General features: G+C 36.3%; 1 protein-coding gene across 4 annotated transcripts in view; it reads left to right on the top strand.

The window, feature by feature from the left end:
• Positions 1-14,654, top strand: part of LIN9 (lin-9 DREAM MuvB core complex component) — a 79,815-nt gene that overhangs the window by 11,469 nt on the left and 53,692 nt on the right. Inside the window, exon 1 of one of the 4 annotated variants that reach the window (XM_074262608.1) lies at positions 10,433-10,720. The exons of the other annotated variants lie outside the window; for them this stretch is intronic. The gene's annotated coding sequence lies outside the window, so the exon portion shown is untranslated. Of the gene's footprint in view, positions 1-10,432; positions 10,721-14,654 lie in introns of those variants that run through there. 4 annotated transcript variants of the gene reach the window in all.

Consider the following 14,654-nt stretch of genomic DNA (forward strand, 5'->3'; position numbering starts at 1 on the left):
GTGATCCAAAACAGTTCCGGTAAACAGTGATAGAAAATGCCATCCACTGGAAGTGGATATCTTCGACAAAGAGAAGATCTAATTCAGTTCCAATTGATCAGAATCAGCTACATCCAGAAAAGGAACACTGGGAAATGAGTGTAAACTGTTTGCATTTTTGTTTTTCATCCCAGATTATTTTTACCTTCTGAATCCAATTCTCCCTGTGCAACAGGAGAACTGTTCTGTTCTGCATATATATATTGTATCTAGGATATACTATAACATATTTAACATATATAAAACTGACTGCCATCTAGGAGAAGGGAGTGGAGGGATGAAAAGGAAAAGTCGGAACAGAAGTGAGTGCAAGGGATAATGTAAAAAATTACCCAGGCATATGTTCTGTCAATAAAAAGTTATAATTAAAAAAACAAATAAATAAATAAAAAAGAAAAAGAAAATGCCATCTACATGCAGAGAAAGAATTATGGAAACTGAATGCAGTCAAAGCATACTATTTTCCCTTTTGTTTTTCTATGTTGTAGTTTTTCTCTTTTGTTTCCTCCAACTTGACTAATATGTTAATGTTTAAAAGTACTGTATTTGTAAAACCTATATCAAGCTTGCTGTCTTGAGGGGGAAGGGAAGGAAAGGAGCGAGAAAAAATTTGGAATTTAAAATCTTACAGAAATGTATGATGAAAACTATTTTTACATGTTATTGAAAAAAATACTACTAAATTTTATTTTATTTTTATTTTGCTGAGGCAATTGGGATTAAGTGACTTGCCTAGGTCAGTATTGTGTCTGAGGGCAAATTTGAACCCAAGGCCTCCTGATTTCAGGGCTGATGCTCTATCCACTATGCCACCTAGCTACCCCTACTATTAAATTTTTTAAAAAAGAAAAGAAAATGTGGTTATTAGACTAGATGACCCTTAAAGTCCTTTCCTCCCATTCTAAATCTATAATCCTTACAGATTTATTTTATTATTACCTGTCTTCATGCCTTATGTGGTCCAGACAAACTGGCTTATTTGTTGTCCTCTGTTTTATCACTTCTGCTTCAAACAAAGACTTTCTTCCCTTCTTGAAATGCTTTCCCCCCCTTAACCTTCTCTTGAAATTTATAACCTTTTTCAAGGCTTAATAAGTATAACCTCTCGAGGAAGCTTTTGCAGACCACTCCTTATAGTTTTTTTAGTGCCTCAACTTGTATATCCTTTCCCAAAATTACTTAGTATTTATTTTCCATGTACTTATGTATACATTATCTCCCCTATCTCAATCTCCATTACACCTGGTCCCACTACCTCCAGCCTCAGAAGAATATAGACTTCTTTGAGTTTAGGAACTGTTCATTTTTATCTTTGTATCCTAAAGCACCTAGTATAATACCTGTTATAGTCAGTTAATAAACATTTATTAGAGGCAGCTAGGTGACACAGTGAATAGAGCACCAGCCCTGAATTCAGGAGGACCCGAGTTCAAATGTGGTCTCAGACACTTAACACTTCCTAGCTGTGTGACCCTGGGCAAGTCACTTAACCCCAGCCTCAGGGAAAAAATAAAAATAAAAATAAACATTTATTAAATGCCTGTTTTGTGGTAGGCATTGTGCTCTGCACCAGGGATACAAAGAAAGGCAATAATAATAAACCTTTCTTACAAAAAGAATGAAAGCCACAAATAAACAACTAAGTACAAACAAGATAGAGGATAAATTGGGGATAATTTTAGAAGGCATTAAGATTAAGAAAAGATTTTATGTTGAAAAGGATTCTTTACTTATTGTATAGTTCAATACTTGTGTATTGAATTAAATTATCAACAACTCTTCTCTAACTTAAAGCTTTGGGGACTTGACTTAAGGGCACTCACAATTATACTAATGAAGAAACCACAGCTGCAAGAGGTAGAGATACTTGTCTAGGGTTGCATTGCTAAGTGTATATCAGAAGTAGTATTAGAACCCAAGGGTTTTTTTTTTTTTTTTCCTTCTGCCTTTGGGGGCAGACTCCTAAAGGAGTCAGCCTACAATAGGTGCAACCCTTTTTCTACTCTGAACTCTCTTCTTTACATCTTACATTCTGACGTCTGACTTCACCATTCTACTCTGTTATTAGTGATTTTTAAACTTCCTTTTAATTTCCAAATCCAATGGCCTTTTCTCAGTCTTCATTCTTCTTGACTTCCCTGCTGCTCTTGACATTGTTGATCACCCTCTTCTTGTTAATTTTTGGAACATCATTCATAGTTTACATTTTATCTATTTGACTGACTTCTCATTCAGTTTTGCTAAATTGTCAGCCAAGCCACATACTCAAACTATAGGAATTCCAGTGTTCTGTTCTGAACTTTCTTCACTTGGTGATCTTATCAGCAAATTTAATTATTATCTCTGTGCTGATGATTCTCATATCCACATATCCAACCCATGTCTCTCAGATGATTTCCAGGATCACATCTCCAGCTGTCTCTCAGACAGCTCAAACATGGATGTCCAGTAGACTAAGTTTCTATGGATATTTTCATTTTCTGTTTTTTTGTATCCCCATAATTATTCCAAGTATCTGATCCTCCTCCCATTCCATATGACAACGTTAGTAGACATTTTAAACTCGATGTGTCCAAAATGGAAATCAATTATTTTTCCTCCTATACCCTTTCATACTTCTAACTTTCTCTGCCTCTGTTAAAACTAACACTATATTCCCCAATTCCTCAGACTCAGAACCTAGCTGGTGTCTTCTACTCTTTGCCCCCTCCCTATACCTAATCTGTTGTAACATCTGTAATTTCAGCTTTGCAACATCTCTCCAACATGCTGCCTTTTCTCCTTTCATACAGCCACTACTCCGGTACAGTCCCTCATATCACCTCACACTTTTGTAATAGTAGGCTGGTGGATCAGCCTGCTTCAGTTCTCTCCCTACTCCATGCAATCCATCCTCCATTTAGTTACCAAAGTGATTTTCCTAAAATGTAGGTCTGATCATGGCTTCTCGTGGAGTTTAGCCTAGTCAGTAAACTCCACTGCTCTAGGATCAAATACAGAATTCTCTGAGGTTCTAAACTCTTCATAACCAACCTTCCTCCTCTGTCCTCCTATTTTTCTAGTCATGTTATATTATATTCCTTACCATATACTCATATTTCAGTTCAGTAACACTGACCTCCTTGCTATTCACAAACAAAAAATTTCATTTCTTTACTCTGGACATTTTCATTGACTGCTCCTAGTTTCTAAAATGCTTTTCCTCCTCTCGGCTTCCCTGGCTTCCTTCAAGTCTCAGCTAAAATTCTGTTTGCCACAGGAAACCTTTCCCCACCAACTCCTCTTAATCCTAGTGCCTTCCCTTTGTTAACTATTTCCTATTTATTCTGTTTCTTTTTTGTATATGTGTATTGCTTTGGATTGTGAATTCCTTGAGGGCAAGGATTGTCTTTTGCTTCTTTTTGCATCCTCAGCATTTAGCACAATATCTGACATATTGTTAGGGCTGAGATCTTCTATGTAAGCTGTGGTTAGTAGAGGAATCATCCCTGAGGCAGGTAGTGAGAAAGCTCTGCTAGTTTAGCTTCATGGTCTCACCCTGTGGGGAGGTTGTCCACTCTGAAATCCCGGTTATGACAACTCTTCTGTAGAGGTCTCCAGCAGTCACATTGCCATGCCCTGTCAGAAATTCCTGTCATGTTCCAGAAGTTAATTTTTCCCTATAAAATCTACTTATGGGTCATCCCATGGCTGCTGCCTTCCTCTGGATCAGTCCACCGTGGCACTTCACCTCATGGTATCTTTCTCCTTACCCTTCTATCCCCATGCTGTTTGATATCTCCCCAAACTCTACTGTGCTTTCCAGACCCACTTCTCTTCTTTACAGCTAACTCAATCTTTTAGATTTAGTCTGCCAACTAAGATACGGTACTCCCTTTCTACTGAGTAATTGTGAGTTCCACTGAGGAACTTGTCTTTCATATGCTCTCCCCTCTATTTCATATTTACCATTCCTGGTGTCTGTTGCATCCCTTCATTTTGTCTGTAACTTACTCTCCTCAATAAATCTACTTTTTGCCTTGAATTCTTCACATGACTGAACCTCAGCTTTTGATGCCTTCCATTATCTGATATCTATATCATCTTACATCATTTTGGTCCTCAAACTATATCGTTTGATGCCAAACCCCACATCATACCATGTCAGTAATCACTTAATAAATATTTATTGATTGACTTTCTGATTCCAAGATCTCCCTCCTGCATATTACACTACATCTTGCCTTGACACATAATAGGACCTAAATAAATGTTTGTTGAATTGAATTATGTAGGTGTTTTTTTTTTTTTTTCCCCAACCCAAGTGTTACATTGGCCCCTAATCATTTTGATTTAATAAATTGCAGTATAGTGCATTGGAAAGAATCTGGATTCAGCAAACTTGGGTTCATACCTCAGCTTTGTCATTTATTTCTATGAACATTGTCAAATCATTTAAATTATTCTTAGCCTTAGTTTCCTGAACTCTAGAGTGAGGCAGTTGACTGTAGGATCCTTTCCAATAAAAATATCTAATAAATTGATCTACTAATTTTTTAACTTTATAGTCTTAATTATTTTTAACCTATATATAGGCAATCATTTTAAACAATTTCCATATTAGTTATGTTGTGAAAGAAAAAGTCCTCCTTACTTCAGGGCTGGTCTGAAAATATTATGTTTTGATCTGCCTTCAGGCTCCATGGGTCTCTCTCTCTGGATACCAATGGCATTCTCTAGCCTAAGGCTATTGGAATTGTCTTGGATCATTGTATTTCTGAGAAGAGCTAAGTCTATTGTAGTTGATCATCATCACACAGTTTTGCTGTTACTGTGTACAACTGTTTCTTGGTTCTGTTCACTTTACTCATCATCAGTTCATGTAAGTCTCTCCAGGCCTTTCTGAATTCATCCTACTGATCATTTCTTACAGAAATATTCCATAACATTCATATAGCATAATTTAGTCAACCATTCCCCAATTGATAGGCATCGATTTAATTTCCACTTCCTTGCCACAACAAAAAGAGCTGCTGCAAACATTTTTGTACATAGGAGTCCTTTTCTCTCTTTTATGATCTCTTTGGGATATAAGCCCAGTAGAGACACTTGCTGAATCAAAGGGTATGCGTAGTTTGAGAGGCCTTTGGGCATAGTTCCAAATTACTCTCCAGAATGACTGGATTAGTTCACAACTCAGCCAGCTACATTTGTGTCCCAGTTTTCCTACATCCCATCCAACATTTATCATTTTCTTTTCCTGTCATCTTAGCCATTCTGATAGGTGTGAGAGGCTATCTCAGAGTTATTTTAGTTTGCATTTCTCTAATCAGTAATGATTTAGAACATTTTTTCATATGAATATAAATGGGTTTAATTTCTTCATCTGAAAATTTTCCATATCCTTTGACCATTTATCAATTGGGAAATGACTTATATTCTTATTTTACTCAATTTTCTCTATATTTTAAAAAACGAGGCCCTTATCAGAAAGACTGGCTTAAAATCCTCCCCCTCCTCACAACCTTTCTGCTTCCCTTCTAACCTTGAGTGCATTGGTTTTGTTTGTGGGGAAACGTTTTAATTTATTGTAATAAAAATTACACCACTTTTGGATTTCAAATGTTCTCTATTTCTTCTTTGGCCATAAATTTCTCTTTTTCTCCAAAGATCTGACAGATAAACTATCACGAGCTCTCTTTGCTTATAATATTATCTTTTATGTCTAAATCATGAATTTGTTTTGATCTTATCTTGATATAAGGTGGGAGATGTTGGTCTATGTCTTGTTTCTGCAATACTTTTTTTCCAGTTTTCCAGGCAATTTTTGTCAAATAGTGAGTTTTTATTCTAGAAGCTGGAATCTTTGGATTTGTCAAACAGTAGATTACCATAGTCATTGACTTTATGCCATGTGTACCTTGTAATACAATTACACTGATCCACCCCTCAGTTTTTTTTAGTCAGTACCAAAGGGTTTTGATGACTACCACTTTATAATAATATATAGTTTTAGGTCTGGTGTAGCTAGGCCACCTTCCTTGGTGTTTTTTTTCTCTTGTTACTTCCCTAGATATTCCTTTTGCTTTTCCAGATGAATTTTGTTATTATATATTTATAAAATAGAGCATATTATATATTATAGATTATATTATATATGTATAAAGTAATTTTTTGGTAGTTTGATTGGTATATCACTGAATATTGCCTATTTTAACTTTTTGAATTTTGACTTTTTTGGCATATAACATATTGTAGTAGTCCAAATTTTCCTTATCTGCAAATTTTAAAAGCAGCTGTTAAACAGTATAGTGAAAGGAACACTAGTCTTGGAAATCAAGAAAATCTGAATTTAAATCTTGCCTCCTACACTTTACTAGACATATAACACTGGATAACTCAACATTTCTCAAGCCTCATTTTTGTTTTTTTTGTTTGTTTATTTTCCTATAATAGGGTTAGGGGACTGGAGTTGTAATTTCTTTGGTTATAAGGGACTCATGAAGCTGAAGGAAACTCCTTCAACCACTGCAGGTGGATACTTTTTCTGTAATTTGTAGATTTAGTTGCTTAGAGTTCTGAGAAATTAATGATTTTCCCTTGAGGATGTCACAATTTCTAGAGTCCTTTCTTCAGTGTGAAGTTAATAACAAAATGAAAATAATAATACTTTTAATAACAGTAATACTTTTAGTACCTACATCACATGGTTGTTATAAGAATTAAATAAATAATTTTTAAGCTCTTAAGAATTTAAAGCCGTGAAAAAAAAACACACATTAGTTATTCCATGCTTACTATGTCAAGCATGTCCCACCCAACTCTGCTTGTACCAGTCAGCAAGCATTAAATGTTTATTTTGTGTGCCAAGCACTATACTAGCTTTTGGCAATATAAAGAAAAATGAATTAATTTTTCCCTCAGATAAGTTAAATTTGTGATTCATTGACATTGGACTCCTACTGTTCTTTTTCCTCATCTTCACCTATTGGCTTACTTAGAGTCCCAGCTAAAATCTCGCCACCTACCGGAAGCCTTTTCTGATTCTCTTAATTCTGGAACCCTCCCTGTGTGAATTATTTTAAATTTATTTTATAGATCTTGATTGTACATACTTGTTTTCATGTTGTCTCCCTTTTTTGGGTTATAAGCTCCTTAACAGCAGGGACTTTTTTTTTTTTTAAATCTTTATATTCCCAGTTTTTAGTGCAATGTCTGTCACATAGGAAGTACAATTGACAGACTGTTAGGGGAAAGGACATCTAAAAAATTATTGTAGATTCAGCCAAATATTTTTTCCTTTTTCTTTAAAAAATTTTTCTATTATTATTATGAATTAGAAAAAATCTACAAACATTTCTATGTATAAGTATAATAGAAAGAAGAATGCATAAGAAACTGTGTTCAGCTTATGTTTTCTTAAAAGTATACACACACACACACACACACACACACACACACACACACACACACACATATTTTTAAAGGGGCAGCCAAGATGACACAGTGGATAGAACACCAGCCCTGAAGTCAAGAGGATCTGAGTTCAAATGTGGTCTGAGACACTTAACACTTCCTAGCTGTGTGACCCTGGGCAAGTCACTTAACCCATTTGCCTCAACCAAAAAAAAAAAAAAAAAAGTATATTTTTAATTTAACATGGTAGTTACGAAACTCTTGTCTGTTCCCCTTCTGACCTTTTTATTCTCTATTTTTACTATGGTATATTAACACTTTTTTCCTTTTTCTTCTTTTTTTAGTAGTACTGCTCCTCACTTTCAAACCTCCTTTCTCCCCCCCCAGAAAAGATAGCTTTCCCTTATAATAAGTATGGTCACACCACAAAACTACACAATGTATCTTATAATATGTCTTTCCTCATTTTTAGTCTATTTCCTTTATGCCAAGAGGTAGGAATCATAATTCATCATCATTCTTCTGGCGTACTAACTGGTCATTGCATTGATCATTGTTCCTAAGTCTTTCAAAATTGCATTCCTTTATATATAGGAATTATGATGAGTCAGGCACACCTGAAACAACTCTGCACCAGTTCATGTGAGCCCTTTCTCCTTCTGCTCCATTTTTCTAACTTGGACTGGTTTATTCCTCATTAGGTACCTACGTCTCCCCTCCTCCCCATCATATTGGTGTTGGACTTAACATGGTGCTAGCCTTTTTACAGCTTGGAGCTCCTGAACTCAGTCTTGCAACTTCAGTCATTCCTCATAGTAGGGATTTTTAGACATGTGCTACCACACCCAGTCAACTCTTCTGTTTTTGTTATTGTTGTTGTTTTAACCAGTAACAAAGAGTTCTGATTTTTACTGCTTTATGGTATAGTTTAAGAATGTATTTTCCTTCCCCTCGTTTTTTCATGATTTCCTTTGAAATTATTAACCTTTTATTCCTCCAGATAGATTTTGTTATTCTCAGCCATACTTTCCAACATTTTATGTCATCCATCTTCCTCTAGGTTTCTGTTAGCATTGTCATAGCATATTCAGCTACGCAATTTTTGGTAGGTTTTAATGAGTTTGAATTTTATTTGTCTGCAAAATAGATGTTGGTACATACACTACATAACAGTTGCACACATAGGGCACACTGAGTCATCTTTTTTTTTTTTTTTAATAATAGCTTTTTACTTTTGAAAATATATGCAAAGATAGTTTTCAATACTCACCCTTACAAAACCTTGTATATTTTTTCTCCCTCCCTCCCCACTTCCCTCCTCCCCTAATCAGCAAGTAAACCAATATGTTAAATATTCTAAACATATTTCCACAATTATCATGCTACACACACACACACACACACACACACACACACACACACACACATACACACACACACACACACAACCCAAGAAAACAATAACAAAAAAGGTGAAAATACTATGTTGTTATCCACACTCAATCCCCACTCAATCTTCTCTCTGGATGCAGATGGCTCTCTTCCTTACAAGTCTATTGGAATTGACCTGGATCACCTCATTGTTGAAAAGAGACACATCCATCAGATTGATCATCATATAATCTTGCTGTTTCTGTATATAACGATCTCCTAGTTCCACTTCACTTATCATCAGCTCATGAAAGTCTCTCCAGGCCTCTTTGAAATCATCCTTCTGGTCGTTTCTTATAAGAACAATAACATTCATATACCATACCTTATTCAGCCCTTCTCCAACTGATGGGCATCCACTCAGTTTCTGATTCCTTGACTGGGTCCTTATCATAACGGTGATCTTTTTACAGAGGCTTATCACAAACATTGCACTACAAAGAGACCAAGTGCTCTATTCAGTATTTCTTGTTGCCTTGGGACACATGATAAAACCAACTTTTCAAACAATTTATTTGCTTCCCTGAGGAGAACCTATGAGCCATCTTTCAATTTTACTGCAACTTCCTTTTGTCTTCTGATTTAATTTATGATGAGAGTTTTGAGATTAGTATCATTCATTTCCTTTATGTAGTATGTCCTTTTATTGTTCCCTGAACCAGTTTCTTACCTTTATCATAGAAACTATTCAGTTAACCCAAGTTATCTAATAGTTAATGTGATTTTAGCACCATTTGCCCCCTTTTCTACCACTTAGTCACCCTTAATAAATTTGTGCAACAAAAACAATGATCCTTTTGTATTTTTCTTTGTTTTATGGATTGCCTTTGTCAAATAATTTATCATCTGGTGACCAGCCTACTGAAGAGGAATCTTTCCATATTTAGCTTGTCTAATAAGAAAACAGATAATTCATTGCCAAGAATGCTGTTGTTCAATTATTCAGTAATGTCCAACTCTTCATGAAGACCCTGTATGGGGAATTCTTGGCAAAGATACTAGAGTGGTTTGCCATTTTCTTATTCAGTGATTAAGACAAATTGGTTAAATGACTTATCCAGAATCACACAGCTAGTGAGACCTGATTTGAATTCATGTCTTCTTGACCCTAGGCCCAGAAGTCTACACCTGACAGCTCCTTGCTTGTCAAAAGTGTACTGGAAGCTTTTTCTCCATCTTAGAATCTTCCATAGTACTGTGCTATCATAGCCTTCAGAAACTCCAATCACCTTTACATTATGAGGAAATACTAGAATAGCTTTGGTGGACAGTAGTCCATTAATATTACTCTTTGGGTCCTAAGACAGATATTTATCAACAATTATGAATTGGTAAAACTTGGTGATTGCATATAGGAATATTTCTTTTTTATTAAAGCTTTTTATTTTTTTAAATTAAAGCTTTTTATTTTCAAAACATGCATGGATACTTTTTCAATATTGAGCCTTGCAAAATCCAAATTTCTCCCCCCTTCTCCTCACCCCCTCCCCTAGATGGCAAGTAATTTAACACATATTAAACATGTTAAATATGTTAAATCAAATATATGTATACATATTTATACAGTTATGCTGCACAAGAAAAATCAGATCAAAAAGGAAAAATGAGAAAGAAAATAAAATGCAAGCAAACAACAACAAAAAGAGTGACAAGTACTACATTGTGAATTATATTCAGTTCCCACAATCCTCTTTCTGGATGCAAATAGCTCTCCATCAGAAGACCATTGGAACAGAGCTGAATCATCTCATTGTTGAAGAAAGCCACATCCATCAGAATTGATCATCATATAATCTTGTTGTTTCTGCATATAATGATCTCCTGGTTCTGCTCATTTCACTCAGCATCAGTTCATGTAAGTCTCTCCAGGCCTCTCTGAAATCATCCTGCTGATTGTTTTTTATAGAACAATAATATTTCATAACATGTCAGGAATATTCTTCCCCCTTCCCCCGGAGGCAATTGGGGTTAAATGACTTGCCCAGGGTCACACAGCTAGGAAGTGTTAAGTGTCTAAGACAAGATTTGAACTCAGGTTCTCCTGACTTCAGGGCTGGAGCTCTATCCCCTGCCTCTCCCTAGCTGCCCTGTGCCAGGAATATTTCAATGCTGAGATTTTGGTGATAATCATGCCTGGGAGGGAATCTATAATTTAAGTTTTATATTCTTTTTCTCTACTCTCTCTTACCTAACTGAGAAGGCAAGAAATAAAATGTCATTGTCCACATACAGCCGTACAAAACATTTCCTCATTAGGAAAAAAACAAGAAAAATAAAGGGGGAGGGAAATGCCTTAATCTGCACTCTGAGTCCATTAGTTCTCTGTGGTTCATTATTGTGTTGATCAGTTTACTAAGTCTTTAAAAGTTTTTTTTTTCTTAATAGTTTTGCTTTTACTGTGTAAGATTGTTCACATGACTCTGCATCCATTTATATAGGTTTTCCCACTTTTTTTTGAAACCATCCCCTTAATTCTTACAGTACAACAGTATTATTCCATGATGTCTACAAACCATAACTTGTTTAGCCATTCCCCTGTTGATGAACATCCCATCACTTTCCAATTCTTTGCTATCACAAAAAGAGTGCTTTAATCTTTTTGTACGTTTGGCTCCTGTTCCTTTTTTGTTCCCTTTCTTTGGGGCATAGACCTAGCAGCAGTATTGGTATGCACGGTTTTATAGCCCTTTAGGCAAATTTCAAATTGTTCTCTAGAATTGTTAGATTATTTTACATTTACCAATAATGCATTAGTGTATTATTTTCCCATGTCCCTGCTACCATTTGTCATTTTCCTTTTCTGTAATCTTTGCTAATGAGTATGAGGTGGTACCTCAGACTTGTTTTAATTTGTATTGCTCTAAATATTGGTGATTTAGAGCATTTTTCATATGACTTATGATAGTTTTGATTTCTTCCTCTGAATATTGCCTAGTCCTATCCTTTGACCACTTATCAATTGGAAAACGTGTTCTATTTTTATCAATTTGATTCAGTTCCTTACATATTTGAGCAATGAGATTTTTATCAATTTGTTTCAGTTCTTTATATATTTGAGAAATGAGAAGTTTTTATCAGAAAAACTTGCTGCAAAAATTGTTTAGTTTCCTACTTTTCTTCTAATTTTGGCTTCTTTGACTTTGTATTTGCAAAACTGTTTAAATTTTATGTAATCAAAATTATCCATTTTATTTCCCGTGAACTTCTTTTACTTAGTCATAAACTTCCCCTATCCATATGTCTGACTGGTAATTACTTCCATAATACCTTGATTTGCTTAGAATATCACCCTTTGTATCTAAACCTCTACCTATTTTGAGCTTACTTTGGTATACAGTATGAGAGTATTAGCCTATCCCTAATTCCTAATTTCTATAAATCTTTTTTCCAGTTTTTCTAGAACTTTTTGTCAAATTGTCCTTGCCCCCAGTAGCTAACTTCTTTGGGTTTATCAAATACTAAGCAGTACCTGTTTGCTTCTGTATATCCATTCCACTGATCAGCGATTCTATATCTTACTCATAATGATTACTAGTTTGTAATATACAATGAGGTCTAGCACTTTAAGACCCCCTTCCTTCACACCTTTTTTTTTTTTTTAATTGATTCTCTTGATTTTTCTTTTCTTATTATTGTTTTTTCTAGCTCTATGAAGTAATTCTTTGGTTTGATTGGTGTGGCACTGAATAAATAAATTAACTTGTAGTACTATTATCTTTATTCTATTGGTGCATTCTTTTCATGAACAATTAATATTTATTTAGATCTATATTTGTGTGAAGAGTTTTTTGAAATTGTGTTGATTTTCTCCCTCCTTTCCCTTCTCATTCCTAAAATGGTAAGCAACTTATAGGTATTCTTTCTCCCGTTATACAGATGTAGAAACTGAGCCTTAAGATTTTAAGTGATTTGTCCAGGGTTACACAATTAGTGTGTGTGAAGCAGAACAAGTAATATTCCTAAGTCACATGTCTGATTCATATCGGCATTCTGCACAATTATCTCATGTGGCTTGCTGTTGTTACCTCTAGGATGAAAGACAAATGTCTTTGTATGGCATTTAATTTTCACAACTTAGCTTCATACCTACTTTTTCCATTATTTCTTTTCGTACAACTAGGTGGCTTGGTTGATACAGAGTACCAGGTTACAAGTGGAGTGGCACTTCTACCCAGACACTTCCTGAATCAGTCTCTTTCTGGCCAAGGGCTCAGTTTCTTCACCAGGCTTGGGCATTGACCTCTTGCAGTGCAGATGCCCCTGCTACTATGTCCCTGTGCTGGCTCCAAGGTCCACAGCCAGTATTGCTTCATGGGTGCCCTGGGCTGGCTTCCACTCCCATGTTCACAGACCTCTCTTTCCATCCTCACCATTCAATCATTGCCATTTTGGAACAGTGGGAATCTTATAAGCCCCCAGACCTAGGTATGGAAACAGCTAGAGAGGTCAGCCTGATGCTTATGTTAGTAACCAACCCCTTCTTCCAGGTTAGGGAAGCCCAACTCTAACATAAAACCCAGAGTCAAGAAATAGGCTAATAAAATGAACAAAAAAGGAAACTGACCATAAAAATCTATTCTGGTGATAGGGAAACTTGATTCAACTCAGAAATTACTTAATCTCTCAGATTTAATTTTCTCTTCTATGAAATGGAGATGAGAATAGGATTAACCTCATAGAGTTGTTGTAAGGCTCAAATAAGATTACATACATGGTTCTTTGCAAACCTTAAAGAGCTACACATTTTATCTGTTATGATGATATGGTGGCATTTTATGGTCTTGCCAAATTGGCCTTTTTTGCTTTTTCTCATATGTAACATTATATTCCATGTCTCTGCCCATTTATCCTAGTCTATGGACCTCCCACCTTTGCAGAGGAGTGGCATGAGGGAGGGTATTTTTTCCTATCTCTTCTTTGTAGTCTTTCTTATTATTTGTAATTTTGCAGCATTCTTTTTTTTTATTGTTTTATTGTTTCTTCTGTTTAAATTGTTTTAGTTGTATTGTGTACATATTGTTTTCTTGACTCTACCTCTTCTATGCTTATCTTCTCCCTCTCTTCCTTCCTCCCTCCCTTCCCTCCTTCCTCCCTCCTTCCCTCCCTTCCCTCCCTCCCTCCCTCCCTTCCTTCCTTCCTCCCTCCCTCCCTCCCTCTCTTCCTCCCTCCCTCCCTCCCTTCCTCCCTCCCTCCCTTCCTCCCTCCCTCCCTTTCTTCCTTCCCTCCTTCCTCCCTCCTTCCCTCCCTTCCCTCCCTCCCTCCCTTCCTTCCTCCCTCCCTCCCTTCCTCCCTCCCTCCCTTCCTTCCTTCCTCCCTCCCTTCCTTCCTTCCTCCCTCCCTCCCTCCCTCCCTTCCTTCCTTCGTTCCTTCCTTCCTTCTTTCCTTCGTTCCTTCGTTCCTTCCTTCGTTCCTTCCTTCCTTCGTTCCTTCCTTCCTTCTTTCCTTCGTTCCTTCCTTCGTTCCTTCCTTCCTTCGTTCCTTCCTTCCTTCCTTCCTTCCTTCCTTCCTTCCTTCCTTCCTTCCTTCCTTCCTTCCTTCCTTCCTTCCTTCCTTCCTTCCTTCCTTCCTTCTTTCCATGGCTCTTCCTCTCTCCCTTTCTTCCTTCCTGATTACATACATGGCTCTTCCTCTCTCCCTTGCTTTCTTCCTGATTACATACATGGCTCTTCTTTCCTTCCTTACCACTTACCTTGGAGTTTTGATGATCATTGAGAGAAGTTTGATTATATTGTCACTTTAGTTTTCTAAGTAAAATATTGATGGTAGCGGAGTGTATGAAGGGGGAATGT

The sequence above is a fragment of the Sminthopsis crassicaudata genome, chromosome 4 (genome assembly GCF_048593235.1).
Source record: "Sminthopsis crassicaudata isolate SCR6 chromosome 4, ASM4859323v1, whole genome shotgun sequence".
Lineage (NCBI taxonomy): Eukaryota > Metazoa > Chordata > Mammalia > Dasyuromorphia > Dasyuridae > Sminthopsis > Sminthopsis crassicaudata.